Below are 14,164 nucleotides of genomic sequence, written 5' to 3'. Positions count from 1 at the left end.
GATACATTAGGAAAGAAATAATTTAATTCTGAAATATCATATATATCAGACATGTTTATTAAGCCTGGAAGTAAAACACACTGGATGTAATTAAGCTTGCAGTGTAGCATTAGCTGCCGTGCTATCTTTCTACCTGGTTAAGTTAGCATATTATTGTATCATTGGTGCAGGTTGATAATGAAACTATATAACATTAGTTAATGTTTAACGTTTGCACAAGCCAGTGGATTAATTTGTCATGTGACAGCTTTAGTAGAGCTAAAATTGACATTTATGGCATTAGCTTACAATGTTTCCCACGTGGGCCGGTCTTACCTTCAACATCTGGCAAATTCATCTGCCCATTTATCAATGTAGTCAAAGGAAGCTGAATGTAAACAAGTCAAGTTTTTCAACCATCTCGGCTTTCTCACGCAGGATTTATTCAGAGACATTAAAGTGTGCGAGGCTTCCCACCCTCAGCGTGACATCAGAGGAAAATGACCGCCGTGTGAATATGGTCTATACTTTGGTTTATGACCAAATATCAAAACTAATGAGATTCCAATCAGCCTGATCCATACACAAATGTAATATATGAACATATACTGAATTTCCATATATGAAATATATGTACAAACACATATTTAATATTTTATATATGAAAGCTATTAAAAACTGGAACAATTCCACATATTGGCATATATGTCTAGCCCATACAAATATGTATGTTTATGTATGTATGTATGTTTATATTTTAGACATAGCCTATGTTATATAGGTTTATTATGGCAACATCGCTCTTGACATATGGACATATATGTCATACATTACATTTCTATATGGGCAGATATAGTCACAGAACAGCTAGTGTAGCTATAGTCTTTTTTCCTGACATACTCTGTGTCTTTAGAGATTTTGGGATTCCCACTAGGATTCAGAATAAGGTTCTGTGATTGTGAACCACGTTTCACTGCAGAGCATGAGTTTGAAATGATTGGCCCTGGCAGGTCAGTGGAGTTTAAGAGGTCAACAAGAAGAAATTAAATTCTCACTGTATTTTTAGAGGGTTTCGAGCGCAGGTGACCCTCTGCTCGATGGTGACAGTAGCTTATATTTATATCTGTCTTAAACACACACACACTTGTTGCACTTACCTGTTTCCTATTCTATTCTGTTTAATGGCAGAATGGGATTCAGCCAAAGTATGTTTGTTTTTTTTCCCTAACAAGGCAGAATATTTCTAAGATCCTTTTGCCTCTGAAAGTATTTTATGGATTTTAAATTGCCACCCAAGTTTTGGTCCACATTTCATTGAAGTGAACGCTTTTCCAATGCTGCACCTGGTGGCTCTGAATCTGGGCGATATGTTGGTTTAGCTGCTGTGGCGTCATGAGTTTGGACCACCTGTGTTACACTCATCTCATTTTGTGATTAAAAAAACACACATCCCTTTTTAAAGCACATCAGCCAAGGGCCATGAGACACTGTGTTTGTTGAAACAAAGATCTGCAGCTTCCACCCTGTTTCCCACCTGAGTGTCATGGCACACTGCTCCTCTGAAGGCGTGTTGACTCCAGCCATCTGCTCGAGCTCTTTCTAGCTGTGATATCACTTTGACAGAAGCTTATTTCCACAATACACTCAGGATCAACATAACTGTCCACCTCCAGGATTCCCACTCCAGTGTTCCCGCAGAGTGAGATTTATTTCCTATATACGATACAGTACGTAGGCAAATTATATGGAGATGTCATCTCTTGTTTTTTTTCAAATGATATATGTGAAGAGGAGAATACTGTGGGAAGAATTTCAGAAACATCTTGTATATCATTGTGTCCAACTTTTGACTCCTGCTACACAGTAAATCTAAAACTTACACTGACATTTGAAAAATAGTCTAATATTTATGGTAATGATGCACATTCATCCAGAAAACTGTTTATTATTGAAAAATAAAATCAGGTTAATATTTATGATATTTTCCATCTTAAAGTCTGTGTAACAATTTGTTGTGATACAGTAAAATTTGACAGGTGCTGAAGAGACAAATCCAGGTGCTCTGGAAATGTCTCAAATCTATGCTGTGTGCAAATATAAACAGACCAAATGTTAGAAATGTAATTACTATTCATGAATCATTCGCACGAGTTTCCGCTCCATCCTCTAAATATCAAGCAAGGCCTGTTGCTGGCTGTCATAATAAACAGATTCCGGCTGTGCCATCAGGCCTCAAGTATGCATCATGTTGACTGAAATAAGCATGAGTGACTGCTGTTGCTGCAGGAACAGCATATAGTTAGACACTGTTTAGAGAAGCTCCAACTACAGCCATAACACAAGTGCTGCAGCCAACTGCCACGGCGTCTCAGACATGAAAGCTCAATAGGAATAGGAGCTCATAATACAAATGTATTTCTTTGTCTGATGCCATTATGGTGAAGTTTTGTCCTTTTTGACACTGAAAGGTTCTTTTTTTTTCTTCTAGAGAGAAAAAAACTTCCTCAATTTAATTCACCCAATGCTGGAGGACTTCAAAAAGCTGAAACCTAAAAGTGATAAAGTTCCTCCCTGAGGGGGTTGTGGGGGGGAAACGAAAGATGCACAGCCAGCAGCAGCTCTGGCATTGATTAATGAAACAGACTCTGAGCTGTATCTTTTACTATTCCTCTGTTTGTAAACCAAAAACATAAACCTTTCAATATGTTTGAATATTTCAATTTCAATACGAGACAGACTAATCTTAGTGTATTTGTGTGACTCGTGGTTATGGAAGGGATGAACTGTTGGGTCAGGTGCTTCACCAAACCCGACCATTAAAAAAGCAGGGTGAAGAATATTGTGACCCGCAGAGGGGCCGAGCTATGCGTGGACTTTGACCCAAGATAAATAATTGGAGCAGTGAAGCTGGTGCAGTGTCCTGCTGAATGCTGGGAATGCGTAGAATGACTCAGCAGGAGTTGGCAGTGCGGACATCCATCATACCACTACAACAGTGTGTCGGTAGCCTATAGGAACCTGACGCCTGCTCTCACATTGTTAACTGTTGGCTGGCTGTGCAGGCAGAGCAGACACCGCTGACTGCCAAGGGAATAGCACAGACCTTTTCCAGCCCACGGGTCAAACCAAGCTGAGGTGAGCTGAGGGGGCAGAAGTAATTAGTGGAATTGGAAAAAAAACTTACTCCAGCCTCATAACCTGATCCCGATTCACCTGCTACCAACAGCAAAAATGAGCTGCGTGGCGAGCTGCATTACATTTTGATCAATATCTTGAATCGCGATCTGTACAGATCCCACTGTGCTTGAACCCTTGAACCGGAACACCCCCCCACCCCCCATCCCCACCCCAAAAGAAAAAAAGAAGAGGCTAACCACTCCACCTGTGCTTGAATACTTCCTTGCCCCAGGTTTGCTGTGTCAGCTGTTTTGGGTTAATCTGCTTAAACAAAGATATATTTAGAAATATGCAAGCTCTAAGCACAATGCTAACTAAAATAATAAAGGTATTAAAGCATAGGTTCATTTTTTTTTTTTAATTAGACTTATAATAATCCTGACATGCCCACGTACACTGAGGGGTTACTGGTGCCTGTCGTTGTTCCTCCTGTCCATAATGCCTTCCTTTCAGTGTAAGAGATGTGGGACGAAGTCCTCAGAGTTCGTTCTGTGTTAAATGACTTGTGCTATGCTAAATGCTAATTATGAGGCTTCAGCACACTGAGTTAGACAAATCAAGCAGATATCGTCAAAAGATTCAGTCTTTTTAGAACCAAATTCCTGCTTTGTGTTACTATCCCCTGGCTGTGGCTCATAAGGAAACACTGTCTGTGGAAGCACAAAGAGAGAATCCACTTGATTTGACAATTGAAACGTCTGAAGCCTTGGCTGAACTGAACAATACGTTTCTACACAAAAAAAGGACTCTGGATTTTGTCCTCCAACACTTAAATTCAAATCAGTTTAGGAAATGATCTCTTTGTGGCCAGTAAGAACAACAGGAGCAATTACAGACACCAATAACATTTTCAACATACGTGTGGGCATGTCAGTGTTGTTTTAAAGCAGACTTTATAAAATGTGAGCCTATTCTTTAACAGTTGTTTTTGACTCAAATTCAGGAGCTGAATAATTGTAGTCGTGCTTTAGTGGTTCTTATCTCCAAACACATTTGCAAATACTCAAATTGTAACAAACTAAAAGCCAGACAGTGATCCTGGTGTCTGTGTGTTCCCGGGGGAGTTACACTCATCTCACACATTGTAATCCAGCATCATAACAGTTGGGTTGTGGAATTGTGAGCATGTTGTGAACATCATGTTAGCACAACAAGGAAAAATCCATCCTAAACAAAACAAAACAAAACAAAACAAAACAAAACAAAACAAAACAAAACAAAACAAAACAAAACAAAACAAAACAAAACGGAGTAAATACATACATTACATTAATTGCTTTAAGATGTTGCAGCTGCACAATGTCAGTTTTCTTTCTTTCTTGTGGTTGTTGCTGTCGTTTGTTTGTTTATTCAATTGTTTAAAAAAAAAAAGTCATCATAAAACCACAAACAAGCATTTCCAGACTCACCATTTTACACTCCACTGACAATAGCTTCATATTAAAAACTTTACCTTCACTGCCACTGACTGTAGCTATGGCTACTGCGTTCTTTCTATCCAACTACACATGCAGACGATGGACAAAAATAACAGAAGCACATGTACAAAACAATAACAGCAATAAAAATGACCACATACAAACTACAGCCTCCGATATTACTGCATCACAAAGCTTGTATTAATTGCACGGACACATGTAATTGTGTTTTACAGATGTTGTATCAACCTCCTGTTGGTGTGTTACATGATATCACTGATTTAAAAAACACACTGTTATCTCTGCCTCCACTCTTCACATATACACAATATTCCTTTTGAGCTCTTGGTGATATCATTATCCCTTTCTGTTTGCCCCACAGTTCAGGGTCATCTACAGAGCAGCGCCCTACAGTTTCTTGTTTGAAGCCCCTGGAGCATGATGGCTGTTTGCAGACACACAACCTGCACACCAGCCCTCTGGTTAAAGGACAGCCTCTCGAGCTGCTCATAACGACGCCCTGTATGACCTCCACGTAAGAATTTGCAAATGCATTTGTCAATACTAATTCCCGAAAGCTTTATTGGCATGAACGGAAGAGAACCGACTCTGCCAAAGCATTTCAGTGCATCAATAGGCTGATGCTGATGCACAATAATGAACCAACTGGATCTTATGCAAGAGGTGTAATTGATGACTGACACAGCAGCAGCTCCAACCAGCAGCACCTGTTATCGCCAGACGTTGATGCAGACTGAATATTTTCCCAGCTGATTATCTGCAGGGTCAGCGTAAACCCCCACACCCAAAAACAAACACACAAAAACTGTCATTTCTTTATTGAGGTGCTGTATAAACTGTGTATCTTCACGATTTGACGATACACACGCCCTTCGATCACGACACAGAGGATGTGGGTCTGAGGTGTCACTGCGTATGCTTTCATCTGTCTGCAGGTGCTGTTGCCATGGCAACAATAGATGACATTGTGAGTGAAATGAGTGAATCATGAGTTGACTGTCAGCTCACTCTCTGCCCTGAGATCAGGTCCTGACCTCCATGGGGGCCTCGAGAATAATGTGTCAAGGGAATGAGATTCTGCCCTGCACATGCACCATGCAGCTTTTTAACATCTACAGGCTCTCGGTTCGCTCTGTGACAACCGTATCCTCCGGCCCTCCACTTAAAATTAGAGAGCAGCTGTCCCTGGATTATCTTATCCTGAGACAGATTCCTAGAATACCCAGGACAGAATTATCCTGAGGGTGATACAGACAGGAGGAATGGAGCTGGGAGCCATTTTTGGGGGTGGGTGTTTGTAAATGCCTATTTTGAACTGCGCCAGTATCCTGGCAGTGGACAGGCATGAACGCTTGTTAGTTTCCTGTATGAATCTGCCAAACTGAGGGCAGTGTACCCCCGAGGTTAGAATTAGGGTCAAATCTGGGTCAGAGGTTAAAGGTTAGGGAATGGATGTTGTCAGTAAAGGTGTGCGTGGTTATGTATTTCCTTTTGTGTGTCAACATGTGAGAACTGTGTAATGAAATTTCAATCAGCAACCCAAAATCAAGTCTGTTTTTCTTCGTCCCTGAATAATCTGTGCATTCGTATTTATGTCACTGGGAGTGTAGCTGTATTTTTCTGTGTGTGTGTGTGTGTGTGTGTGTGTGTCCTCCTAGGTTTCTTAACAAAGCTCCAATGAGAGCTGTGACAGCCTATTTACAGTAGCGTCCCACAGGGCTGGGCTGGTGCTTCATGGAGAATATACCCAAACCTGTCGTGGGTGAAAACATACAGAGGGCTTTCCACAAACTGACATCCCTGAGCAGGAATCGCATCTAATCAAGAGGGCTTTTGCATGGTCTCCACAGTGAAATATGTATTTTTGACCAAATTACATTCTTCATTCACACCTATAACTGCAGGGGTGTGCTCTCAAGGGGAAGAGAGATATCTCATTCATCTCAATCTGAGTTCCAACCGTACAAATATGGCAGCACGAGGACCACGCAGTGTTTAATGAGACTGCATGAGGCTGTCGTTAGTGTAGGGAGAGGTGCTGGATTATTGATGCCTCTGAGCTCCTCTGCTGGGCTCATTTCTGGCTGTCTCCTTGGGGAAGAGGCGCGCTCACTCACCTCCAGCCTGGGTGACAGCCGGGTATGAATTACCTTCCCCGTTCCCCCCCTGCTGACACTGCAGCTAGCGGCCAGCAGCCACGCATTTTAATATGGAAACAAGTCAGGGAGAAACAGAGGAGGGAGAAAAACGAGTGGGAGAGGAAAGATGAGAGTAAGTGTGCGTGTACGTGATCATAAATGTGTCTGTTTGTGCGCGCATGCGGCTGTTGTGAGGGCTTTCGTGTTGGAGGAAGAAGATAAGTGTGATAAAGGGGAAGAAGGAGAGAGAGGAGAGGAGAGATCAGGCCGAGCGAGTTAAAAATCAATAATTAAAAGGTCATGTGGAAAGAGAGAGAGAGAGAGTGAGTGGGGGGGAGGAGAGGGAGAGGGTGTTTCAACTAAATAATACCTTAATCCTCCATTAACATGCAGCAGCCAAAATCTCCTGCTTCCTCATCACGTGAGGTCACAGGAGATGCCGGCACTAATGCACCATGGGATTTATTCAGGCAAAACTTCTATCCTGCTCCATGAATACACACATACTGTATATGCTGAATTAGTTCTGAGTTGACCTGGGTTAGGGTGCCAGTAATGTACTGTAACTGCTGAGTAATACATACTGGAGTGTGCCTCTGTCAGTTGATACGTGCATTTAATTATAGGTATCTGTAAAGCAGGAATTGTGTCATTCAACATGTTTCATCCATGTTGAACTTGGTCATATTTTCCAGTGTATTTATGGAACTACGTTTTTACTGATTAAAGGACATACAGGATATAAACCCCATGAAAACTAACAATGAATCTGTCCTCAGTTCTTTCAGACTCCCTCAGCCTGTCTGTGGTTCTCAGCCCCAAGCACATTTGTTCCACTAAAGACATACATTTAAAAACAGGTCACAAATATGTACTTTTGGGACTTCAGTAATTTTTCTAAAACAGCAGGGAATTGTGGGTCTTTTTTAGTAAACAATACTCAAGCAGGATTAAATAGTGAGTTTGATGGGGACTATTTTCAGCCACAGATTAATACACATCTGGTGCATTAACAGGGAAAGTTTACACTGTTGGATTTGGTCTTTCCAGAGGATTTGTTGACAATGAGAAAAATATTAAATAACATCAGACTTATTCTTTAGGGCCAATCACAGCAGTTCCGCAAGAAAAAGTTTTGAATTTTTCTTTGCCTTGGAAATAGTAGATTGACACAGTTTTCATCAGAGCAAATGTTATGCTTTACTGTCAGTGAACACAGATTAAGAGTCCTAAAAGACTTTGAGTTGGAATAGTATTTGTGTTTTGTCTGTTTTGTTTTTAAGAGTCTAACAAAATGTAAAACACATTTCTTTATTCAGCAAAATGAAGATAGTAAGAATGATTAGCCTTCACATCACATCTTCAAATTGGCTTTGAAAAGATGGTTCCTCAGTCATACCTAGCCTGATCTGTATTATGACAAGAGCTTGGATGTCTATGTCTCTGTCTAGTGTTACTGTCTCTGTTGTTTGTTGTATGTACATTCTGCACTTTTTTAATCAAAGGATACATTCAATCAGCCTATCAAATATCCCATGGAGCATTGAATCTCCCGGTGTAATCAGTAAGTGCATCACCAGCTGTCTGACTTGGACAAGAGTCAGACTTTTGTAAGGAAAACACAGCTCAACAAAATCTCTAATGAATGAACGTAATTACTCAAATGGATGCATTAGGAGCAGCTTTTCACCTTCCTGAGCATCACACAGCGCTGATGTGTTGATTCTGATAAGCTGAGCCAGAGTCTTTTTTTATAAAGGGGCTAAAAGACCTCTAAAAATAATCCCACATGACAAGCCAGAAGATCATGTGTCGTGTTTTTACCAAAGATCAAAATCATTTCCGGTTTCTCTAGCTTAAAGTGGGTGAGGGAGATCATAAACAGATACCAAGTGTGACCAGGGGTATTACAATTGTTCCCCCGTCTGCAGCGCTGACCTGGCCGGTTAATAATCACTGATCTCAGTTAAAAGCAGGCTAACAACATAATTATGAGCAGCTAAGGAGCCACGATACTTACGCTATAATGGGAACTGAGCCACAACAAGCTGACTGCAGAGACTCTGATATGTCTGTGTGATTTACTCCTTTAATGTCTCAACACCAGGTTCAAGTGTGTTTATGAGTCTGAACTCTCCAACAGGCCAGAGGTCAGTTTGCACTAACCTCCAGCTTAATATCACAGGAGGGGATCTGCTGCTATTTCGAGGAGGAAAAGAACAAATAACCATCACAAGATCCCTCTGCCCATTGTGAGGGCATTTGAGGAAAGAAGGAAATCTGGGCAAAAGTCTTATTTAACTCTTACTTAAACATTTGAGAGTCATTTGAAAGACAGAAAAGGGATATTTCTGAACTGCTTTGACTTGTATTTGATTTAGCTCAGATATGTATTTGTTATCACATGATTTACCAGATTTTTGTTGTCTAGGTTGGTTCAGTGTGGGTCTGGGTCAGCGTGCTCCCAGATGCACTGCACACTCAGTCAGAGACGACGGAGCCACACACCGGCTCAAGGCCATTTTTAACCTCCTCCACTTTAATATCACCCACTCACCATATGAGCCTCCTTCAAGGATAATGAGGGAGCAGACTGCTCACATCCGCAGTCTGGACAGCAGGTTTTCCCATACACAAACATGATTTTAATCACAGACATCGACATGGGGGTTGTTACAATGGGTGGGCAATGTGTCTTGGGTCTGTGTTATTAGCTTTATCCGGTGTGTGGGTGTTCACAACTTTTTTGGTGTGTCAAGTTTGTTCAATGAAAACAAGACAGAGATTTGCAGAGAGATTTGGGCAGTGGTTCTCAACATGACAGCCCTGAGAGATGAACTGAAGTCGACACCACAAGTCATTTTACTGATGTGTTTGAATTGATTTTAAACTGGATGGTATTTAACTCTAATAGTTATGTAAAAGTGGATATTATAACTTTTTTTTTTCATACATCTGAGCTCTCAGTGTTTAGTCAAGTTTTCATTATGTGCCTTCAATGCAATAGCATTGAACATAATTGTCCTGGACATGGACATCATTTAATCCATTCAATATTTTTTTGCCCACCCACTATTTTTTAGCTAATTCAACCATTTATCCATTCTTTTCAGCCAACTAACATTTATCCATTACCTATAGCTAACTAACCATATCCATTCATTTAGCTACCATTTATTCATACTTTAAGCTAACTAACCATATCCATTACATTTAGCTAACCATACTTTTCCCTATATATCACTTTTAGCTTACTAACTTTTATCCATTTTATCCTTTTTGTTGATTTAACAATTTATCTCAATAAATGGGTACAGCCAAGAGACCCTCTCACAGATGAATGATGGGACTCGCTGCGACAGCCATGTCAGTGTCCCCTCCCTAAGCTTTCAGAGGCAATAAAGCTGAGGAGGTGAGAGTTTGACACCAGCTTGACCCACAGTATGAACCCTCCGCACAGCATGTCAGAGGTGACCTTCTGTGGGGGTCAGGGGTCAAGGTCTTATAACAAGAACATCAAAATCATGGCACCCACACTCCTCTGAGCAACCTGATGCCCATCTGGAGGAATCCACCCCACACGAGTGGCAAATAGAGACATTTTGATTCATGAATTCTGATTTCATATTCTGTTTCAGACGCACATAATGAATGCAAATGAAATCAAACATGTCTGACATCAAATATCAGTGATAAAATTAAAATATGACTGTGATGAATATGGATGCTGATGAAGGTGCTGCCTGAAAGCTTAATCTACAGGGCTGTTGAGCCCTATAGAGAGGACCGAAGTATTCTGTGAGGTGATCAAGCCTCCATCTGTCAGATTCCCACTCTTGCCATGTGTTTTTAGTATCCTGGCCTTACATCAGTAACAATGGGGCTTGAGAGACAGCTGAAATTGCTGCATGGCTATTGACAACCAAGGGGCCATAGAATACCCTCAGGCTACTTCACAAGCCATTGATTGCCACAACATAAAAGTAAAGCTTTGGGTGAAAATGTATATTTCTTTCTTAGAAGGGGGGTTTGATGAGGAGTTTGTGATATAAAGTGCATGGAGGAGGTATGAGATATGGATCACAGCTGTCTACATCAGAAAACGTTTGTTCCAACAGCTTCTTTGTTCATAAACCAAAATAGACAACCAAGAATTCTACATAGCATCAATATAAAAATGAAACAAACAGGGAAAATAAATAGATTTCTTGTCTCCTGAGGTGAGCAGCAAAAACTTGCCTGTTACACCAACAGGAATTATAATATAGGATCTGATGAATGAGAGTGGGATTAGTTTAAGAAAAGACAACAGACAGGGTGATTTCTGGACATTCATAGTTAGAGTGTGTGCAAATGGAGGACAAACGAAAGGTTGTAAGATAAATGAGAGCAACGTAGGATAAGTTGTAAATGTTTCCTTTGGAGAATGTATGAATTAGAAAGCAAAGGCAGCTTTTAAAGGTGCGTAGCGTCAGTTCCCTGTGTGATATGTTGGTCAGACTGCTGCACATACAGACCACTGGCTTTAAGATATTCCCATGAAAGAACTTGATAACATCCAGAACTTCTAATGTGAGATTTAATTTCCCCCAGCCACGGATTAAAAAAAAAAATGTATTCATGAGCAAAGTCAAGGAGACACCCGTACTGAAGCAGAAAAAAGATTGAAGTCTCGCCATATATAAAATTAATCTTTCAAGAGAAATGCTCACTGAAAATTGAGGCTTATAAATTTATGAAGTGACACACATATTCAGGTTTCAAAGGATATATTTTTGATCATCAGATAAAGAAAGAGTGTGAATAAAAAATGAAGGCAAATCGGCATGTAGAGTTATAATCCACTGAAATAACTTTTCTGTGCTCATCCCGTAGGCTAATTAAATACTGGGACCCTTCCTCAAACGTATGCAGCTCCTTTGTGAAAAAGATATCAATAAACAAATGATTTGGTCTGTACACATCATTAATGTAAAATTACATGTAAGAAAGTCATTATGAAAAGCTTTGGACTCTCCAAACAATCACCTTCTGCACAATTATCTCTAGTAAAATCTGTGCCGGTCATAGAAAAGAGGAATAGATAATGGAATTCCCACTTTTCCCCTCTTTTGGAAAAGGAAAAGCAAAACCCTGCAGGGGCTAATGACACAAGCTGCAGTCTAGACATGAGACAGGAAAGAGAATACTGAGAAGCAGTGGCGTTTAATGGTCACGACCACTTTGATTCCCATGATAGCAAAGTCTTTTTCTTGCTCCGTCTACTGCCAACCACCCACCATGACTGCAGCCTGCAGTAATGTCTCCAACAACGTGACTGAATATGTTCAACCCCCAGAGTATCCGCCCTCCGTCCACACTGGCAGAGTGTTATAACTGAGGCAGAAGGATGGAAACTGAGGTGGAAGGATTTTGAATAATGTGAGCAGCCATGAGGCATTCGTGACCTTTGACCATCCTAATAATGTGGTGTATCTAATCCCCAAATCCGTGTCTGGGGGGGCTCGAGCTCACTCTCTGAGATGGATGGCAGGTTCTTTTTCATACTGAGCAGCCATGAAACGGAGGACAACAGAGCTGTTAATATAGATAATCCATTGCCTGTTAACCTAACTCTGCTTCTGTCTCTCTATCTATGAATGAATTCTGATTCTGTTCTGTTGTACAGAGGTGGAGGCAAAGATCTCAGAGACAGATGATTCAGAATCAGGGGGACAAAAAAAGGAAAGTTATTCCATTGCTAAATACTCGGGGGGATAAGTCAAAAAATATATCTTTGTATTTTTTGGGGTGGACCAACTCTTTATTATGTGCTATTCAGAGTGTTGTAACAATGTATAACTCTCATGAACTTCTGCAGCTTTTTAGAAAAACCTCACTACAGTTTACAAACTATAAAGTGAACGCCAATTAACCTGCGTTCACAACTGACACTAAACCATGGAAATCCCTAAAGAGTAGCAGTCACTCACAGCAGTGGGTGAAATGGCCTGGAGGAAGTAACACCTTTCTGATCATTCGTTGATGTTTCACACCTATCCACTGAGCCCTCCTATTGCCTGCCATTGTCCCCCAGAGGAATGATAATGGTCATTATGTCTCTTCCTCAGAGCGCTGGACATCTGTGAGGGAGGGAGAGAGGGAGGGAAGGAGGGAGGGAGGGGGAGCTTCCACTTTCTCTAGGGCCACTTCATGTGTTGCCAAACTGGAAACAAACAGGCACTGTGCTTCAGATCTGCTGCTGCCCTGATGCCCATAGACTGTCCCTGTTTATAGACCCATCACTTAATTGTGGCCTCACACAACTATGTCCTTTCTCTGCTGTTTCTCCATGATAATTGCAGCTATTGAGACAGCACTGAGGCTTTTATTCTTGAAATATTTAGAGGGTTTTAAAGGTTTTTTTTATATGTTTTTCTCATTTACACTTTTTATTTATCTATTTATTTTTTCTGGGAGAAAGCGAATTGTCAAATTCACAACACTGCTGTTGTTCTAGCATGGCATGCAAAATAAATATTGTGTAAGGCCTCATGTTCAGTTTCTATCAACACTCTCACAACAAGACTTCCCATTGTGGACTGTTAACCTTTTCATGAAAGCCTCTCTGATTTGTAAGAAAACAGATTAAAATCACATGTTTCTGAATTTGCATGAGCAGCAGCCATATAAAGGTTCCTCAGCGATGTAGATGCTCATAAGTACTTTTCTGATTGCATTGCATCCTTTTCTCGTCAGGGGTGCTATCTATATGTGAGGGTGTTGATTAGATAGCTACCCCCCCCCCCTTTTGCAATTCAAGGCCTTAGTATTCTCACATTGCCAGGCACTTGTTGTCTGGTAGTTCTGCTGGGTGAGGATAGTGGTTAACTCATAAATGATCAACATGATGCTCATTTTCATTGAATGTTGTACAACTTGTTCAGTGGTAGAGATATTTCTGAAAGTCGCACTGTGGAATACACTCGGGGCAAAATTGAAGCATGGATGTACTTCAGATTTAAAATTCCCACCTCAGCTGTCTCGGCTAAAGGATTAAACAACTTTTTGGCTTCAGAGCAACATAAGCAGTTTCACACATTTTAGTTTGTCACATTCTGGTTGAGTCATGTTTTTGAAATATCCATTTTTACCATGCCTGGATTATGTAGCCAGGACCTCGGGGCAGCACGCTCTATGGGTCCCGTCTCTGCAGCAATACCCTCCACTGTGAGCCTCTGTACAGACATTTGAAATAACTGAGGGGACTGGCGCCTAAACATCTCATTTCTGGCTGACAAATATTGATGACAGCCAACATGACCAGGGGAAAAACAAATTTACAATTAAATTGCATGCACACAGAAATCTTTGAGGGTCCTTGTCAGCCCCTAAGCTTCAGTGTTGTGTTTAATTGCACTTCACATTATGGTGATCACTACCATCATCACC

Source organism: Seriola lalandi, unplaced genomic scaffold (assembly GCF_002814215.2).
Source record: "Seriola lalandi dorsalis isolate HSWRI2012SDOR001 ecotype SW California unplaced genomic scaffold, Sedor1 jcf7180002054861, whole genome shotgun sequence".
In the NCBI taxonomy this organism is placed as follows: domain Eukaryota; kingdom Metazoa; phylum Chordata; class Actinopteri; order Carangiformes; family Carangidae; genus Seriola; species Seriola lalandi.
Note: the sequence above shows the minus strand (reverse complement) of the source record.